We start from the raw sequence: 9,133 nt of genomic DNA, 5'->3' as shown, positions 1-9,133 counted from the left end.
TACCACTGACACCGCTGCCACCGCTGACGGTACTGCTGCTGCTGCTGCTGCTGCTGCTACCACCGCTGGAACCGTTGTAGTTGGTGGTACTGCTGCCGCTACCGTTACCGCTGCCGGCGATGATGGTACTGCTGCTGCCGCTGTCACCGCCGGAACTGCTGTAGTTGGTGGTACCGTTGCCGCTACCACTAGCGCTGACAACACTGTCACCATCGTCGGTGGACCTGCTACTGCTACCACCACCGAAGCTGTTGTAGATGGAGGTACTGCTGTTGCTGCTGCTGCTGCTGCTGCTGTTACTGACTGTGGTGGTGCTGGCACGTCTTCTTTGAGCGTTGATGGTTACAGCTTTCGTTGTTTTTTCGGTGATGAGGATAACAGGAATATTTCCTGTGACTCTCCATCGAGGATGGTGTCAATACGATGATTTGAGAGGGGGTCGAAGTCAATAGTGGTTTCGATCCGTCGTTTGGCCGTGCCAGATGTTGTGGGTGGGGGTGGAGCAGCGCTGGAGGTGGATGAGTACTCTTGTAGGTGTCTCTTCTTCCTGGGGTTGGCTGGTGGTGCTGGTGGTGTAGAACGAGAAGAGCTTCCTGGAGTGGTGGCACCCTCCCCCACCACCGCATCTAGGGTGATAGTTTTACTATCACCCTCTCCCCTGGGATCATCATTCGGGAGGGGTACCATCGATGGGGTGACGGTAGAGGGACGTTTGAGGATTACCAGCTCCTTGTTATGCTTGGCCAGCTCAGCGTTGAGCGAAATGAGCATGGGCCCGACGTCCTTGTGCCAGTTGTCCATGCCATCACGGGAGGCCCCCAGCCCATGGGGCACCACCAGCCGAAACATGGTTGGAGTTCTTACCATGAGATTGCCAACCTTTGTTAGGGCTGTTTTCAGCCAATATAGCCTATTCTTGGCAGTATCCAGGGTGACATTGGTGATGTAGTGGATGTCGGAGGAAGACTGCACTTGCTCCTGAGCTATAGGGTTGGACTCGAAGGGTGCTCCTGCGCCGAAAGCGGAAATTAGCGCCACGATGGTGGGGCGGAAGAACAAGACTGGCTCTTCGACAATGTCTTGACCGTCGGAGGGTAGGGGAGCTATCTTCACTTCGATGTCACCCGGGGTAGACCGGTAACGTATTGTGGCCCTGTTGACACGAGTCAGTCCTTCACGTTCCACACGGGCATAGTTGTAACATTTCCAAATTACACTTGCCAGTCCATAGGGACGCACAACAGCAGCTGGTAAGTCATACACTATGACATCACCGACCCCAAAGGCGTGGGTGTCGGTGATGTCGCTGTCTATTGACTTAATGGACGATAAAGCCATGGCGGAGGGGCGGTTGAGAGGAACTGGGGAAGAGTCGTCGTCAACTATGGTGACCGAGGGTGACGGTGGAGGCCTTTAAATACACCTGTGTCCCCCACCTGGAGGGGGAGGGATGTATGGGGTGTGGTGTAGAGGCTGCCTTCCCTACCTTAAAAGTCCATACACACTCCGTCCAGTCTCGAAGGCTGTAATCTGGTCTCGATGTTGGAAGGTTAATTTTTCCATTTGCCATATCTCCGTCTGGATTTCCTGGGATGAATATTCTTCATAACGTTTCACCGTCTCTCCAAATGACTTAAAAACCCGTTCTGGAGGGGCACTCAACACAAGACGGTCATAACAATCCCACAATGCATATATCAATCTACATTTGTGTTCGACATACTTGTAGTACCGCTGAGTAGCAACCAACTTCTTTAATAAGGGAGATTTGTCTTCTGGGGGTGTAGCTGGGGGAGGAGTGGGTCTAGAAGCTTGCTCCATGGTGGATATGCAACTGAATATGGTGGTCTTTAAGATGGTCTTCATATAGGTCTTCAATACGGCTCCCAATGGGGTCTCCTATGGATACCCCTCCCCCCTTTTAACTGAGATCTAGCGCGATAATTACGTATGAGGGTTGGGTCTATGCCAGCCACCCTCAGTAAAACCCTTACATCTTCCTTGTCACTTGCCCTAAATTGCCCCTTTGTGAAGGCTAGAGTTTTAATTATATCTAAAATATTTAAATTTTGTACAGGCTTTAATAAATTTCCGCGACTATCCCACATCACCTGTTGGCTGTTTTGTCCAAACATGTTCAATAATGCTTTGACATGAGGAATTTCCTCAATTTTAAAATTCACATTTATTAAGTTGTCCAGACTTGGATTTTGGGGTGTGATGGTGGCTTTATGTGGAGTGTGGCCAGCAACAATTACTTGCACTTCGGGCGGGAGGATGGAATGTCCCCTTTTTTTATTTATTTTTTTTTTAAAAGGCGATGGTCGCGCCGGGCAGCCCGCGTTTTTTTTTTTCTTTTTAAGGGTGGCGGCGGGCGACGGTCGCCGGAGGCCCCAATGTCATTTAAAGGGTGTGTGACCAGCCCCGCCCGTCTGGAGGTGCTACTACGGCAACACCGCCCACAGCCCGTTGTTGTCAGGTGGGAGGAAGGAGTGTCCTCTTCCCCCACCCCCCCATCACCCCTACCAGAGTCGCAGGTGGGTAGGTTACGGGCTCCCCCAATATTATTACTTGGGATGGATTCGTTTTTTAAAGAGAAGGACATACTTTCACTACCATCACCACCGGGGGAGGGCAGACCCACCGCATTAGGAGGTGATGGTGAGTTCTTGTTTTTATTAAATAAATATTTTTCAGCTATGAATCGTGGTACCAGGCAATATTCTTTCACCATTTTATTCTCTCGTTACTTATTTACGCAATTACCTTATTAGGGAGGAAATTAACGATACAGCCAAAGGTAGCAGAGCTGCTAATATCGCCCCACCACGTCTGGAGGTCAGTATGAGCTTCTTTTTGTATAAAGGAGTTTTCTTACGTGCTACAGATCGTATGTCGTTCTGATATCTCTGTAAGCCATTAATTATCTGAGGTTGAACTGGGATGTTTCGTTTCAGAAAATTGGCAAAAATTTCACAAATTGATTCAATTTCCTGCCGTTTTAAAGCCTTGATTAGTTTATTCCGCTTCTTGGGTGATAAATTGTTTAATAAAAATAACAACTGATGATGTTTCTCTACGAGAGAGTCCTCTTGAACTGTCATTTTTTGTTAAATTTGACGATGTCTTGAGCTTTAATCCAGCTATTGGCAGAATCTGGGTACCCTCTCCACTTGACGAAATATTCTCTGTGTCCTTTCGATGTTTTCCTAGACTGTAATACCGTTACAGGAAAATAGTCTGGAAGGGATGTTGCAATCAATTCCTGCTCATAAAACATGCCACTGATCGTCTCGTTGTTTAAATCTTTGATTTTATATGTCGGGATTGGATGTGTTCTGTCAATATGTGACACTACAAATATTTCTTCTGTATTTTGGTGCCAAAAGCCTTTGTGAAATATATTCCTGCGCTTTGCCAATCGCACATGCTGTCCAAGGTGCAGCCGTGGACTGATGGCAGTTATGGAGGAGTCATTGTTTAAATACATGACCTTAAACTGTCTTCGTATATCTTCAATATTTTGCAACTTATGAATGGCATGAGGAGTATTTTTTAGCATCCTGTGGAAAGTGTGGTTGTACACGTCCACAACTTTAGGGAGGATGTGGGTGTATTTTAATGAATTAGCTTGAGTCATATAATGATACAGTTTATGTTTTAAAGTTCTGATGGCTCGCTCCACTATGCTAGATTTCATTTCCGAAAATACACTATATAATTTAATATTTTTCTTATTAAAATAATTTTGAACTGACTTGTTGTAAAATTCTCTACCTCGGTCAGTGAATATCCGCCTTACACCGAGAAACTGAGGCGTTTCCTCTAATATCTTCTTCAGAGCGACTAACACTTCACTCGAATTTTTTGTTTTTAAAGTTTGAGTCTGCATTAGGCGGGAATAAACATCGACACAAATTAAAATATATTTAACACCATTATTGTATTTTTGTAAACTACAAAAGTCCCCTAGGTCACAGGCAATTATGGTACGAGGTTTAGGGGCTAATATTTTCCGTCGGGGGAACCTAACTAAATTTCCTCTATGTAATGTGTAAGATCGCTCCCCATGGAGAAATTCCTTCACATCTGCAACACTAATGTTGGGGTCTTTAAGTCTGGCAGCCTTATACAATTTTTGAATTGACCCTGTGAAACCACCTGGGCTAGAAATGTCATTATAGATACTGGTGAGAATTGTTCGTTTCTGTGTCGTTAGAGACATTTTTTTGTTGTCGTTGTTGATTACATTTGATACACAATTTCACAGTGGTCTTCGTTGGTGATGCTCGTTCGTAGTTGTAATGCCTCAGGAACCGTCAGATCGACCAATAAGTAACCATACTTGTTCTGGGATATTGCCCGACGGTATATTTCAACGAAACTACTAGTTGTTTTTCGTCCATATAACTGTCCACTTAAAATTTCAAGTTGGCTTATGTCTCTCTGCTTCATTAATATATAATGACTACAATTCAGAGTTATTGTCCTGGCGTATTTCCCCTGGGGAAACAAATTTTGACTAATTAGAATTACGGAAATATTACCGTGTCTCCCTCTTGTGAAGATATTGGCTATAATTGGACTCTGTATGGCTTCCAGGTATAAGTCATCAATTATATACAAAACTGACTCATTTGAAAAAGGATCTTTATACTCTAGTGGGTTAATCAGATCCTGGGAGACAGTAACCTTGTTTCGCAGAGATGGAATGTTTGAAAGAGGTTGTTCTGTATTATTTGCAGATGACACTAAAATTTTTGAGAATTTTCCGTGGTATTTAACACATAAATTCCCCACTAGGGTCGTTTTCCCAGAATTACTGAATCCAGCTACAAATATTCTTGCTGGGTGGTGGAAAATATTAAGTTGCTCGTCTGTGACAGACGCACACTCCTCCATATTTTCCCCATAAATGGTTCAATTACCTATGGAGTGGTCGCTTATATATTCATATTATATATATATATATATATATATATATATATATATATATATATATATATATATATATATATATATATATATATATATATATATATATATATATATATATTGAGTGTGTGTGTGTGTGTGTGTGTGTGTGTGTGTGTGTGTGTGTGTGTGTGTGTGTGTGTGTGTGTGTGAGAGTGTGTGAGAGTGTGTGTGTGTGTGAGTGTGTATGTGTGTGTGTGTGTGTGTGTGTGTGTGTGTGTGTGTGTGTGTGTGTGTGAGTGTATTCACCCATCAAGGGATGTGTCTCCCTCAGGACATAGCCAGTCCTCCTGATGTTTTTTTGAAGTAGAAGTCCCCTAGTGATGACCTCCAGACGAGAGAGAGAAAAAAAAAAAAAGTTTTCTACAGCAGGCCTAACCCTTCTCTTACAAAAGGACTGAGAGGTGTTGTATGTGGCAACGTTGCCCACCCACGTTTCCGAGTCAATAAAAGGACGCTACACCTCCCCCACATCATGTATTATTGAATTGTGACCAAACCATCCACTCTCCTCCCCGTCTAGACCGAGATGTAAGTAAATTAGTATCTATTTCATATAAGGGTTATATATATATATATATATATATATATATATATATATATATATATATATATATATATATAAATATAAATATATTATATATATATATATATATATATATATATATATATATATATATATATATATATTTATATAGATAAGTAGGGGCAGGAATGAGAAGTGGAGTGATTTGAGTGCTGGGGGGATATATATATATATATATATATATATATATATATATATATATATATATATATATATATATATATATATATATATATATATATTTATTTATTTATTTATTTATTTTAGGTAAGCGTGATCGTTATGTCTCGAGTTGGTGATATTTGTAGAATTTGTGGATGGGGGTCATCACATCTCTTCGTTCATAGGTGTTACACATGTTTCTTCTGTGGAGAAACTGTATGTGTACAGTCTAGTGGTGAACACAGGAGAACCTGTGCTGGAGGTATGACCGTATTTTATATATTTATTTATTCATTTATTTCAAATAAAAAAAATATTAAGAAGGGTTTTCCCCTTCTCCATGAGTGTGGGAGAGAGAGTGTATATAAATTATACACTATTTCCTTCATTAGGTAAACGTCGCCAGCCCACCCTCCCTTCCAGAGAGGATGGCTTCTTGTGCTTTTTGTGTGGAAATACATCCTTGAGACCTCACCACACTTCCCCTTGTGATAATTGTGGGACCTCTGTGTGTGAGGACTTGACCTCTGAACATCTACAAACATGCCCCCGTGGTGAGTGAATAAACCCTCCACCTTTATTTCTCTTAAGAATCTTTTTTGAGAACTTATGTCATGGGGATTAGTGAGAGGGTGTTGCCTTTTTATTATTATTATTATTATTATTATTATTATTATTATTATTATTATTATTATTATTATTTATTATTATTCCATTCCAGGAGCGATTCAGAGGCAGGTAGGGGAGGAACATGACAAAGCACAGCGTGACAATAACCCCTTAGGTGGAGGGGAGGGGGGAGAGGAAGCGATGAGTGATGATGATGATGGTGATGATGGTGATAGGGGTGACATCTCTCAGCCGGGCCCTAGTGGTCTTAGACCCCCTGTCATCAATAGACTTAATGCCCTAAATAGTGATGAAAATTCCCCAGATGAGGAGGATGCTATAGACACTCCACACTTAATTAATAGGGTGGGGGCTCTGGGGAATCTCTTTACTAGGCTGGAATATTCCATCCCCTCAGCCTTCGCCACAGACCCTATAGGACTCCTAAGCAACTTTAGGGACTATTACATATCTGAAATAGAGAATTACATGAATTCTCTTGGGGGACATGGCAATTTTACTTCATCATTAAAAATCCTCCTCGAGGTAAAGGTAACACTTTTGAAACAACGACTCACGGAAGATGATGACTTTAGAGAACACTTCATAACAACACCCGCTAGACTGGTAACTCTTGAGGATGTGGGTAATCTTATTGATAGCTGGGTGGCTTATATGATTACACGACTGGAAGATCTCCTTTCAGAAACAGAGGGGAGTGGTTTCATATTATATAATGTCGATTTCCTCAAAATCGTCATCTGTAATGCAAGTGTAAGGTCAGTTTTGGGGGATTATGTCCCTTATCCCCCATTTCTAAGGGGACGGCATGAGGTCTTCAACCCAAACCCGGCTGGTAACAATAAAACATGTATTATTCAGTGCATTGCTGCTTTTCTGGCGTCACAACAAGGGTGGAAGTGGAGACGTATAGGGAGACTTGTAGAGTCTCACTCTAGGGTTAGGAAAATGGTCAAATACGACAATTTATCCTTCCCTCTGTCTTGGGAGGATATCTCTAAATTGGAGAATAGAAATAAACTATCCATTTTTTTGTATTCAATACACAAACATACAGATGGCGTCTATCACGTCTCTCTTTGTCGTCGTGGTAGCAGACAGTACTCGATCATAGTTCCTTTATTGTTATTGGGGGAATCTCATGTGACCTTGATAAAAGAGTTCGATAAGTTCCTTCGGAACTTTACTCGCAGCCACAAACGAAAGACAGTCTTCTGTAGAAACTGTCTCTCAGAATATCAAAATTCGTCTGAGCTAACAAATCACTCATCTTCCTGCGACATCACTCAGAAAATTATTTACCCTCAGCCTGGGGACACACTCCATTTTAAAAATACGGGGAAAGGTTATGCCCCTTCCCATGTGGGCTATTTTGATTTCGAGTGTGTCCTAAGCACTGAGGATTGTCTAGGTTCTGTTACAGCCATACATAGACCTATAGCATACAGCTATATAATTGTTGATAGGAACCACACTGTCGTTGATAAATTTACTTATTTTGGGGGGGACAGTGTTACTCATTTCATGCAGCGAGTTGCTACCAAATGGGAAATTATCAGATCTACCCTCCACCATTATGAAATAGACATGTCTCTTGAGGATATGATCCATTTTAGGAGACAGACTCACTGCCAGTTTTGTGAGCAGGTATTTACCCCCTCCAATTTCAAGGTTCAACATCATGATCACCTTAGGGAAAAGCTCAATTATATTGGAGCTCTATGTAATTACTGCAACCTCCGCCACAAGAATGCTCTGGAGAGTTTAGTTCTAATTGCCCATAATATGTCTTATGACATGGGCTTAATTTTGAGGGAGTTTACCATGGATTCAAATATTAAGAGCAATATCCTCATGAGACAGGGGACGAAATATCTTAAGGTGGAAATAGGGAAGCTTAAATTTCTTGATTCACTGGCTTTTATTACAGGTAGTCTTTCATCCCTAGCAAAGACCCACATTGATTCAGCCAGCCCCTTAACATTCACTCACTCAATGATAGAGGGTTTGCCCAAAAAGAGTCACCACCGACTCTTAAAGGGTAAGCAGTTTTTCCCTTATGAATATACCACAAAAATCAGCTGCTTTAATGACACAACACTCCCTCCTATTGAAATGTTCTACAGCTCCCTAAACAAATCAGGTATAACTTTGGACGAATATAGACATTCTAAATTAGTATGGGAGGCTACAGGGTGTAGGACATTAAAAGACTACCTCCTCATTTATTTGAGGTGTGATGTAGGATTACTGGCTGACATTTTTACACACCACAGGGCAATTCTAAATGATATATATTCTTTAGAATTGACACACTATTGCAGCCTCCCAGGGTACTCCTACGACTGCTTCCTGAAAAGTAGTAGAATATCGTTGGAGTTAAGTGCAGATGTGACGTTGCACAATCTCTTATCACAAAACATACGAGGGGGTTTTACAACTGCAGTTAGGAGTTATGTCAGAGCTAACAACCGCTATGTCAACCCATCTTTTAACCCCCAGGAGGATAGGTCTTCATTCTTACTTTATCTCGACTTTAACAGCCTCTATGGGAGTTGTATGACTAGGAAATTGCCCCATGGGGGACTAAGGAGACTATCATCTGATGAGATGAACTCCTTCATTAGCGGGGGGAAGATAATGACAGAACAGCCTTTCTCTTCTAACAAAGGGTACTGGCTCTTAATTGACACCAAACTTTTAAGACCCGAAATAGCTAGACTAACAGACGATCTGCCCCTTTGTTTACACCATAGGGGAATAAGTATGGAGGATATCTCA

At 41.9% G+C, this 9,133-nt stretch overlaps 1 long non-coding RNA gene across 1 annotated transcript; it reads left to right on the top strand.

Moving 5' to 3' along the window:
• The first annotated feature begins 5,821 nt into the window (after positions 1–5,821).
• On the top strand, positions 5,822–6,550 carry LOC138354881 (uncharacterized). Its single transcript, XR_011223696.1, has 3 exons — positions 5,822–5,984; positions 6,115–6,276; positions 6,444–6,550. It is a non-coding gene; the product is annotated as an uncharacterized lncRNA (long non-coding RNA).
• Positions 6,551–9,133: the final 2,583 nt, after the last annotated feature.

This window comes from Procambarus clarkii, chromosome 65 (genome assembly GCF_040958095.1).
Source record: "Procambarus clarkii isolate CNS0578487 chromosome 65, FALCON_Pclarkii_2.0, whole genome shotgun sequence".
Taxonomy (NCBI): domain Eukaryota; kingdom Metazoa; phylum Arthropoda; class Malacostraca; order Decapoda; family Cambaridae; genus Procambarus; species Procambarus clarkii.
This window is presented reverse-complemented; position numbering and strand designations above follow the sequence as displayed.